Genomic DNA, 12,295 nt, shown 5'->3' with positions numbered 1-12,295 from the left:
GATCCTGAACCTCTCACCAAGCCCACAGAATCTCCATCGAGGGGAGGCCGAAAGGCCACCCAGGTTGGTCTCCGGAATGACCTAGGCATCTGTCGGGTTATAGGTAAAGGAGTAGTGGAATGTCACAAGAGGTCTATGCCGACCCCATCACAAATGAAGGACCCAGATTCCACTCGATCACACCCGTTAGTGAACTCATCGAGCTAGTCTTTGAGCTCGAGCGATCGGGACAGGCGACAAAACTCAGCCCCCCTGGTTTGTGAGGAACCAGATAGGGTAACGCACATAAACTCACATCGACCCCTATGAAGGCCCGAAAGGGCTCAGGGGTTCAAGAAAAATGCCAAGGACGATGACCTCGAACTCGCTAGATCCACGACTACGACTCGCCCGGTCCCCGGCGCGCACTGACGCCAGGACCCGCGAGCACCGCCTCGTCTGATCTTTAACTAAACTAACAACGTCTTCGTAACGGCTTCACTTCCGACTACGCTCCAAAGAAACCTTGGGACCGCAACCCCGAACTCGCGTCCACAGGATCGGCGACATCCGGCTACGGCTCCTGGGACCACGACTCCTAAACTCGCGTAACGGCTTCAGACGGCTTCACTGCGCTCTAATAAAACCTAGGACCGTGACTCCTAAACTCGCGTAATGGCTTCACTAACTAAAACTAACTCTCTTGATCCATGGCGCGCACCGACGCCTGGGTCCATTCGCAAACTCCGCCTCACCTGATCCCGCGGCGCATATCGACGCCAAAGGTCAATAAGCTCTAACACAACCAAACAGAGCTATCTCCACCCACGGCGCGCACCGACGCCAGGGTCCGTTCACGGCTCCGACTCACCCGATCCCAAGGCGCGCATCGACACCTAAGATCGGTGAGTTCTGCTTTTTTCCTATCCCCCGCACCTCACCGCCTCGGCTGCGCAACGACACCTTGGTTAAAAACACGCATACACGCCTGCTGAGACAACACCTCCAGCCGGTTCGGCACAAACCGCCTGGGGCTCGGGGGCTACACCCGCGGGTGCGCTCGCGTGCACCCGCCGACAAAACAGAAAAACATCCCCCGTTGACAAACTCAGAAACACCCCCAGCCAGTTCGGCACAAACCGCCCGGGGGCTCGGGGGCTACACCCGCGGGTGCGGTCGTGCGCACCCGCCGGCAAGACAAAAATCCCCGGGGGCTCCTGTTGGGTTCATAAACCCGGGGTCCCTCGGGGACCGGCTTCCACGCCACGGCTCGGCCCAGGAGGATGGCCTTTTTTCTTCTGGACTGGCCCAAGAATCTAAATTCAATAGATCGGAGCACTCGCTTCAGGCCCTGGCCACCTTCGGCCCATCTTTCTGACCGGAGCACTAGCTCAGGCTCAGGCCAACTCCGAACAGCCTCTCCGATCAGAGTGCTAGTGTCAGGCCCCGTCCGCCTTCGCACGGCCTCCACTCGGAAAGCCTAACCCGAGGACTGCCTCCGACTCCGACTCCAACCCCGTGTCTCCGACCGGGGTTCATAGAAAACCCTGCCCATCGCTATTCTCCGACTGGGGCCATCCGTCGGGGACGCCCGCTCGGAAAGAACCAGAAGGCGTACGAAGGAAGGCAAGATGGGCTCGCAAGTCAAACCACGGCACCAGGGACCATACCCTGCGGAACAGTACTTTACAACCCCCCTGCCACAAATAGTACTGTAGGCGCCAACGTTTACCTCTACAGTATTGTAGGCGTCGGTCAAAACACCCGTACAGTAAGACCCCCCATGTGCCTCTGGGCATCAACAGTATTGTGGGCACCGGAATTCACCGTATCAGGCGAATATGGTAAAGCCATGCCTCCAGTTGGCGAGACAGCATTTTTGCAGGTACCGACGTCCTCTAGTCTTGAAGAAAGTAGCTCAACCTCCCACATGTACCTGATATTCTGTAGTGACATCAACAGTATTGCGGGCGCCCACCATTGTCCTGTCCCCGTCGGCGTGGGCAACAAGGCTTAGAAACGTCCGTACTCTCTCTCCCTCTTACTTGTAAAGCCATCCCCTTCTTCTATAAAAGGGGATGTGCTCCCTCCAAACACAGGCAGTTAACCCAAGTCGACTTCTTCAAGTTCAGGTTCATTAGATCGATAACCCGTAACCCCTCAAGCACACGCTTGGACACTTCGTTCATAGCATAGCTCCTATCGATCTCGGCCCTTCCGACCGGACCGACCGGACACCCCATCTCTCTCTCTCGTTTGTAACCCCACTATAGACTTCGAGCACCTGGGCTCAGGAATAAAGTCACCGACCGACCCACACTGGACATAGGGCATGTTGCCTGAACCAGTATAAATCTTGTGTCATTGAGTGCTAGGCCACATCCGATCACAACGTACAACAAAACTATAAATATTTACTAGTTGGTCACTTTCTGTACCGACAATAATATACCATGATAATAATTATAGAAATGTGTTAACCTAACAGCAGGTCCGTATGATGCTTCATAATATTTTTGGATTAACATTAAAAAAATGGTAATATTTTTAGGAAAAAATGAGAAAAGACCAAACTACGCATAATCCACAATCACACGTACATTATCCTCAGCAAGCACTTCAGCTGTTGAGCAACAGCTACCGGTGAGAGTGAGGGGACATGGGAGTAGAGTCCACTTCCACCACAACCAAACGCGTAGTGGTACTCTCGATCTAGTCCTCTCTTCTTCTACTCCGCTCTTCTCCCATGGCACGGATGCACGTGCGCTCATCGAATTCGGTCGTGTGCCGGCGAGAACTGGGCTGCTGCAGACGGAAAACATAATAATCACGATAACATATGTATGAGCATGTTATACTGTTACTACAAAAAGATATTACAATCCTGATGTTTGGACATTGATTATATTGTTATACATATGTATGAGCGTATGTTATACTGTTAGGTTCCATACAAAAATGATGATTTTACCCTCTGAGTAACAGTAAAATTTTACTATATTCCATTATGTCATTGCACGATATTTTCATCCATTCCCCTAGATATCATTGTTTTGAATATTTATTCATTCCAAATCTCCCACCGAAAGTATATACATATATATGACAAGAAAAGAATGAACAAAAATACATGGATAACACATATATGTTTACATAGACAACAAGCCAGCCATTTAATTGGTCACTGGATACACATGGATGACATATATTTTAGGGATCTGCTCATTAAATCAAGGCTACACTCGGGTGCTCCTAATAGTAGTATCATCATCCAAGTTTTGTGTCGTGAAACATCACGACACCACTTTTGCTGCACATAGTAATGAGAACACACTACAGTTAGGGGCGAGGAGAAAGCTTGCTTTGTACCTTAGAGGAGCCTCCCAAAAGAAGCAAAAACAGGGGATGTTTAAGTTTCAGGAAGTCCAATACCTAGTACCAATATGAATAAGAGCAAAAATCACAGAAAAAGATAAGCATCAATTTCCTTTTGATATTGTCGATAGGCATCGCGGCCAGTAAACTGTTGCTCATTTTTTGAGACATAAACCTGTAGCAAAAGTTCAACAAAGCAAAATCATAATTGAATATATTTTCTTGAAGAGGATAAAAGAATAATCTTAAAAAACATTGAAATGCAACTAATATATGCATCCATACGGACAAGTTATATAATTCTTACTACACGGTTGAGGGTCCTCGTATCGATCAATCAGACCATGATCTCAAGGGCTGCGACGCTGTCCTTGACCATGCTTGGCCTGTGCGAGTGCAGCACGTAGGCGCACGATGCCACCGCCTCGCCTACCGTCAGGAAGATCCACTCGTCGCCGGTCTACTCCAGCACCTTGGAGCTATCCAGCTTCTTCATGATCTCTATCCAGCTTCTTCATGATCTCGCTGCCTGGGTTCGCCAGCTCGATCTTAATGAAAGACACATGGAAGAGCACTACGGAATCAGCCAGGGTTCATGCAAGCGGCATGATATGACATTTCAGAACTGTGCTGGAGTTGACAACAAATAAAGGACTAAATCAGCGCTGGATGGATGGGAGTGTGTGATTGGTTCGGCTCTTACCTGCATTCCCCTCCGGTCCATGGACTTCCTGAGTTCGGCCAGCATGCTCGTCCCACTCGTGTCGATGCTACTGACCGCTGCAGCATGAAGAAAATACAGATCAAGTTTCTGATGCAGATCGGTCAAGTTTCAGAGTTGAGAGAAAACCATGCAACTGATTACTCACCACCCATGTCGAGGACAACGTACTGCATGCCAATCTCGCCCTTACCCTTGGTGCGCTCCTCCTCGTCGTCGTTCCACCGCGAGATACTGATCAAACCAAACACCGGTAGGTAGGACCCAGATCGTTCTCGTCATCCCTCCATTGAGTTCGAATCCGTTGATCAACCTGCCTGCATTGCTTACCTCTCTCGCACGTAGCTGGCGTTGGCGAAGTAGATGGGCGTGCCTATGCGCAGCACGAGCACGCCGGGCACCGTCTGCGTGGCGGCATACTGGTCCATCCTCCAATAGACCATGGAGTTGGGATGTTGCCGAGTTGAGCACCGTTGTTCGGGGCCGTGTGATGAACAGCAAGGCGCGGAGGGCGGAGATGGAGACGGCGACGACCAGCCCGATCTTGACGCTGCCAAAGACGACACCCAGGTAGGCGCCGATGCAGAAGCAGAAATCCACCTTGTCGACCTGCCACGGGTGGAGCACGGCATGGTAGTCAATCAGTCGCAGCATCGCGGAGATGATGATCGCCGACAGCACCACCAGCGGGGTGTAGTGATCAGCGGAGTAAGGAGCAGCAGCGTTACAATCACCGCCAGCGACATGACCACGTTCAACATGGCTGCCTTGCACCCGGCGTTGTAGTTCACGGTGGACTGTGAGAAGGGGCCAGTGATGAGGTAGCAAGGCGTGAAGGAGTCGAGGATGTTCATCATCCCGATGGTGATGATCTCTCCTCCCTACGGCAATTCCTTCCTGTATTTGGCCTGGTGAGTGGCGATCCCCGGAGGATTGGCAGGATGTGGGGGTGGAAACGGAGTTTATCGCGCGCGCGTGGTGGGCAATCAGGTTTCCCGTAATTTTCAATTTCCTTTTCTCTTCCCTCACGTATTCTCTTCCCTTATTTTCCAATACTTTCCCATTTCATCTTCCCTGCCGTAATCTCTTTCCTTTTTTTCCGTGCGTCGCCGGTGGGTTGTGGAAATTATTTTGCATTAGGTAGACAGAATCGGTTGAATCTTTTTGATCGGTGATTTCCTTTTACTTAGCAGCTGCGTTGATTGCGCGGGGGGGGGGGGGGGGGGGGGGGGGGGGGGAGTGCGAGCTTCTGGTGATCCCACCTTCCTTCTCGGCGTACGACGCCTTCCTATCGGAGCCGTGGTATCGCAAGGGAGGGAAGAGCGACCCCAAAACATATCGCACCAAAAAATTGTCTTACTTTTGTTCTTTTTAGTTGTATGAGATAAAGATATATATATCGTAAATCCGCGGTAGATCCACATGACGTGTGCATCCCCACTCGATTTGTTTTTTAGTGGGAGTGCCAAGATAGATCCACAGATCTTCATGCCGTTGATAGATTGATTTTCAATATATATTTTACCAATTGACAAATGTTTAACAGTTTGTTTTAGAATGTCCTTATAAGCAGTAAGGTTCTTTTAGTCCAACTGAGATAAGGTCTAGATCATGATTTTTTACTTACTGCCGAGCTGAGATAAGGTTTAGATAAAGTTGGATGATGACAAAATTTGTATCAAAATTGTAGTACTCGAATGTATCTACAACTTTGTAGTTGATGACCCTTTTATTTGAATTCATTTAGTGCACGAAAAAACTGTTTAAAGTTTTTAGATTTTAAAATAAGTTTTATTACTTTTCCCCCCAAAAGATCTCACGTGGAGAAAAGACCTAAATCAAAGTTGTACTGTAAGGGACCTGCAACTTTGTAATTGATTACTTTTTTATTTGAAATCACTGCATGCCCAAAATTTCTCTTTTAAGTTTTCAAATTTTGAAATTCGTTTTCTCTTAATTTTTCAAAGTACCTCGGATTAAAGAACTACCTTGACCAAAGTTTTAGTACTTAAAGAGGTATGCAAATTTGCAGCTGACAAACTTTTCATTTAAAATCATTTAGGGTACATAAATTATGTTTTAAGATTAATGATTTTGAAGCATTCTTTTTGAATTTTTCAAATACTCGGATGGAGAAATGACCTAAACTGAATATAAGATTAATGATTTTGATGTTGTCGTACTCTAAGGGATCTAAAACATTCCAGTTAAAATGTTTTTCATTTCGGTTCGTTTAAGGTCTCAAATATGCATTATAATATTCACCAAACTGAATATAAAACGAATGTATCAGCCCCTTTGTAAGAATCTAGGATGGCAAGAGGGGTGAATAGCCTATAAAAATTTTCTTTTAAATCACAGCACTAGACAAGATTGATTTAGTATGAGAGATGTTTCTAGTAGCAACTATTTGCCTAGCCTAGTGCACTTCAAAGCAAGCCCCCCAAATAATTCTAGTAGCAAGGTTAACACTACTACTAGAGCACTAACAACTAAAGGCTAGCAACTACAACTAGTTGAGCTACACAGGTTAAACTTCTCTAGCTACTCTACTCAACTAGTAGAGCTACAACTACAACTACACAATCACAATATATGAATGTAAATTCAAGTGTAGAGAGGGCAAACCACAATGAGTAAGAGACAAGAAATTTTCATCTGAGGTTCAGTTGCTTGCCGACAACCCACGTCTCCATTTAGGCGAGTTTTTGGATTCCGATTCTCGACAAACCAAACAAGTCATTTGTTGACGGTAAAAATGACATGATTTCACATATTGAAAACATCATCAACGTACTTTGGAATAAAAGGAAATGAGCATGTTCATGAGCATATTTTATCGTGTACATGGAGGATTTTTTTTGTAGGAAGTGACATGGAGCAAAACGCTGATTTATGTTGGTCACAGCTGAAACACTCATGAACCAGCTGGCAAAATACTGGCCAATCGAGAGAAGAGAGGCGAACTCAATAGACTGCAGCCAGCGTGCGGCCATGCCCATGCAATGCATGGAACACACCTTAACCCAAAGACTCGAATCGACAGAGTTCATCTCCAAATATGTTGTGGCATGAGAAATCCACAATTGAGGGTTATCACCATTGAAAAGGAGAAAATTCATTTTAGGGGACTCACCGAAGCTATAGGATGGCTGAAGGAAGAATCCATGCAATTGGCTGCATAATTGGAAGGGTCAGGAGAGTTGGGAGGGATCTCAAATGTACCCTTTGGCTGTTGGTGTGGCATGGTGCCCGTCGGCACAAGGAGACCAGCTCCAACGAAGCCATCAGATTGGGGCAACTGGTAGATATCTCGAACATTGCCTGGTCCCAATGCTTAGAGAGCTTCCCGACCTCGACACGAATGTCGTCGATGATTCCCTTGATGTTAGGATGCCAGTCGTTGAACCACACAACGGTGGACTCCCGAAGCCACCACACATTCATTCCGTTAGTCATGGATCTCTAATAAGAGCAGGAGCTCAAGGTCGTTGACATGTTCCTCGATATCGTAGATGCGCTGGTCGAAGTGTCTTCCCCAATTGTCGATGCCCTGGAGGCCTGGATTGCGTCATACTGAGGCGCGTAGTACTGCTTGATTGCATTCACATGGGCGTCGACAATGAAGTCTCTTGCTTCACTGTGGACTTGACATCAGTGAAGCGTTGCTCCCAGTGCGCATCAAAATCGTCGAACCGCTTGAGGATCTCGTCAAATGCCGCCTCGGTGTTCGGATCCATGGCACCACGAGATTTCTGTAGTCGGGTGAAGTGATGATGGGAGCAAATGAAATCCAGGGCTCGAAAGGTAAAGATACCAGGTGTGTGAGGGATCCAGAATGATTCGAAAGAAGAAAACGAGTATGAATAGCGGTGCTCCGGCAAGAAGCCGACATCGTCTCGAGAGCTTATTTTTTTTATCAGGTATAACTTAGACACACACAACCTATACATATACGTGTGTGTCCGTACACACGCAAAGAAGAGATTGGGAGGTACGCGTGCGTGTACCCTAAATTTTCTAGAAAAAGGTGCGACCCTAGGGTTTGAACCTTGATGGACAGTCCTACCCCTAGACCACAGGTCTATTCGCGTTGTCTTGGGGGCTTGTTCCCGAATGTGTTTATGTTCTTTTTACATTGATGACCAAGCTCAAAGTCGGGGCTTCCCTGTAACATTTTCTTTAGAAACTCAGAATTACCTACTACCAGAACATAACTCACACACACTGATGGACCGCTGTGGACCGAACACGTCTGGATTCTCTTGTGCTTGCTCTCCTCCTGGGCTTGACATACTTTGTGAGCTGGGCTGCCAGATGAGGTAAGGTGACACCCTTAGTTTCCACTCACATGAGATCCCCAATTTTTTATAATTTGGCCTTTTTTTATGAAAATTTACGTTTAACCTCCTAGAGACTTAAACTCATCTTTGTACCCTGAGGTCGGCGCCAGGACTCATGGCGCCGAGGTAACACGTTTCGACGCCACAGATCTTAACGCCGAGGTGCCTGCCCGTACATAGTAGGATATCCTAAGTGACGTTCACGTGGCCAGTACCTCAGCCACTGGTAGAGAACCGAGCTTTACTCCCGGTGGGAAACCCCCTCTAGTCCCGGTTCCCCACCCGGGAGCAAGCATCCGGGACTAAAGGGGAGGTCCTTTAGTCCCGGGTCAGGAACCGGGACTAAAGGAGGACCTTTAGTCCCGGTGGGTAACACCAACCGGGACTAAAGGTGCCTCCTGACATGCCACGATGGCCGGCACCTTTAGTCCCGGTTGGTAATACGAACCGGGACTAAAGGTTTTTTTCTTTTTTCTTTTCTTTTTATTTTTTTGTTTTCTTTTCAAAATAGGTTTTCGAAGTCGTATTGTACGCTGCTAATTATACATTTATACGCGCATATAGTATGTTTCGGTTCAAGCACAATGAACGTATTAAATCACACAATTCAAGCATAGAAATATATATATATATATATATATATATGCATGCATGCATCATATATATATTTACATGCATGCATGCATATGTGTATTTTATATTATATTATTTCATGTGCATATATTACAAAAGATTGCATTATAGTTGTTGTGACATAACAAGTTTCCTCTCATCCTCTAGCTTGGCTTCAATGGCAGTGTTGGGTCGAAGTAGAACTCGCCCTTGGAATCGATGACCTGCTCATTAAAAAATCCGGCTATAGACTCTTGAATTGCTTTGATTTGGTCTTGCCGTATGACCTTTTCCTCCAACCATCGAGTCTACAGGTTTGAATTAAAGGAAAATAAATTAATATATGTACATATATATATATAAAGACATAGTAACACAATCAATAATAATAATTAAATGAATATATAGTGTATTTTTAACGTACTTTGAGTCTCTCTGTAGGAGTTCTTTGGGAGAGCACCTTGATAAACTTGCAAACATAGTAACCACAGTAGTTGTTCCCCTGTTCCTGCCTCAGACACCACTTTACGAGAAAAAGATTTGTCATCCAATCTGGTGATCCGGTGAAAGCTATATGTTTAATTAATAAAGATGATGCGATTCAGGGGACTTACTTTCAAAGGGATTACATTCAGTGGCGCTTTGCATTTTTCCATGTGTTGCTTCTCAATAAAGGTTTTCCAAACACTGCCCAATAAAAAATTTGCCACGTCATCAGATATAGTTAATCATCATGTTTGTGTGTATATATAGTTGCTAGAGATCCCGAAATTACCTCTGGATAATATCTATCATATCTTGGTAGTCTTGTTGTGGTTTTCTCATCGAGTCATAGATTATCAAGTGACTTTTCACCAGATCGATGTCCATCAATATCCAGTGATTGCTGCATATGTTTATAGGATATAACGCATAACACTCATTAATTAACTAGAATCAACATATGAGCCATTAAGGCTATGATCGACATGATTAACACTCACTTGAAGTTATAGGGAAAGAGTATATCCTTCTTGTGGCGTTGGTTCACTAAGAAGTTCATGAGGTTACTCTCTGACTCAGACTTCCAATTAGTCTTTGGAGTAATTGGGTCTTTGAATACTATATGGGGATCAACAAAACCAATTTCATTGCAGCCTTCCTTTCTGAGCTCTGTCATTGTAAATCTGCATATATATAGTACTTGTTAGGATAATTTATATGCATATACACACATATGATGAGTTTAATAATAGATCGAAAGAATTATTACTTACAGGCAATAGCAGCTAATGATAACTTTGTCCAGAGAGGTCAGGTGGCATAGTTGATGAAATTCTGCAAAGTCAACATACATAACATCATCGCCACGGAACCAATGTTCGTCTCTAATTCTGACACCAACGCAGAAGTCTCCACTGGTAGACGCCTGCATGTACCACTTGTTTAGCAGGTACATTTGCGTCCCCAGATCAGATAAGGCTTGAGGGTTGTATAGACTCTGGCCTAGTACAAATTTTTTCTTCCAAATATCAACCTCCGCCGCACTCTCAATGTTTCCATCACCAAACATCTGGTAAAGGTCGAGACCAGTCTCATCAAGAAATTCACCAAGGTGATCCAAATCGACATCCGGAGGTATGTTTGCCTGATGCATTAATCCTAAATTCGAACCATATTCATTACCAACAACTAGTGGGGGGATTGATTGGTGCGCTTGTTGTCCGAGTTGGGCAACTCCTTTCACTGCCCGCTTCTTTTTCTGTGCCGCCTCAATTGACTTGGTGAGAGTGCGGTCATAGTCTGATAACGTTGATTTGGACGGCTTACGAGATTCCCGCTGTTGTTGCTGGTAAGAAGTCACCTTTTTTCTTAGAATATCCGGAGCTACGAAGAAGTACGGTTTCTCCGGGTTTCTCCTTGCTTCTTGATTCATTTTAAGTTTGTCATAGAATCTAGACATGTCTTTTTTATATGCATCAGTTCCTTCTTCCTTCTCTTCAGATATTATTTTAGGAATAGCCATTGGTTTCACGGTGGCTTTCTTTGTAGGCGGGGACTGGTTCTTTGTTTGAGGGGCTGGCCTCTTGCTAGGCTTCTTGGTAGGCGGGGGCGGGGGAGGCGTTGGAGACCTCCTTGGAGGTGTTGGCAGTGGCGTTGGAGACCTCCTTGGAGGTGGCGGCTGCGGCGTTGGAGACCTCCTTGGAGATGGTGTGGATGCAGCCTCGTCTTCCAACACAATGTCATCATGCAGAGCACTATGATGATCTGGCGATTGAACAATTGGATTTAGGTTGGGGGAGGATCTGCTACAAAAAAAGGAATGACATATTATTATGAGCAGATTGTTAATTATTTAAGCCAATACAAATTAATGATGTAGTGTTTTCATCCACACGTACCTATGGTGAGGTAGTTCAGGAGGAGGTGGAGCCGACATCCCTGGAATGATGATGTAGCGCTTGCGCCATAGAATGAATGTCTTCTCCGCTTCTCCTAGAGTCTTCTCGCCATCACCTCCAGGAATGTCAAGAGGCAAATCACTAAAACCTTTTTCAGCTTTATCTACCGAGATGGTAGCATATCCTTCTTGGATTATATTCCCATGAATCCTTGGTGTCTTGGTTCGGTCGATAGGATTAACAAGACCGATAGCCACCTTGATTGTGGAATTCTCCTTCGGAATGTGTAGCTCACACGTTGTACAAGGTTCAGTGACGTCATCCACAGGGAAGCGCAGTCCTGTGTCCCCTTGATTTGGTATCTCCGTGGAAGCGCATCTGCTTTTCAACTGAACAGATTGGCTAATGTTGATTCCTGGCTCTGATGCCTGCTTGCTTGCACTCACTACTATTTGCACTTGCCTTTTGATTTCCTCCTGCATTCTCGCTTCAAGGTTTTTTTCCCGCTCTTGTGCTTCACGCACCGCTTCCTCCAACCTCTGGAGCCGCTGTGCCTCTTCTTCCTTCTTTCTCTGGCGACTTCTGTAGGAAGGTCTGTCCTGAGAGAATCCATGCTCCCACGAGACACTTCCTTTGCCTCTAGTTCGGCCACCATGTTCAATAGTCCCGATGGCGTATGTTAGCTCATCCTTCTCTCTGTTGGGCTTGAACGCACCACTAGCAGTAGCTCTCTGAGCATAAAACAATCTTTCTGCTACTTCTTGCAGTCCTGCGCCATAAACGCACTTCCCTGTCTCCTGGTCTAGTGTTCTCCCATGACCGAAAAACCAATTCTTTGCACGTTCTCCCCACTCGAGTGATTCTGGTCTGATACCCTTGGCAAG

General features: G+C 46.0%; 1 pseudogene; it reads right to left on the bottom strand.

The window, feature by feature from the left end:
- Positions 1–3,833: 3,833 nt before the first annotated feature.
- Positions 3,834–7,815, bottom strand: LOC136503690 (sulfate transporter 3.1-like; annotated as a pseudogene).
- Positions 7,816–12,295: the final 4,480 nt, after the last annotated feature.

This window comes from Miscanthus floridulus, chromosome 14, assembly GCF_019320115.1.
Source record: "Miscanthus floridulus cultivar M001 chromosome 14, ASM1932011v1, whole genome shotgun sequence".
Lineage (NCBI taxonomy): Eukaryota > Viridiplantae > Streptophyta > Magnoliopsida > Poales > Poaceae > Miscanthus > Miscanthus floridulus.
This window is presented reverse-complemented; position numbering and strand designations above follow the sequence as displayed.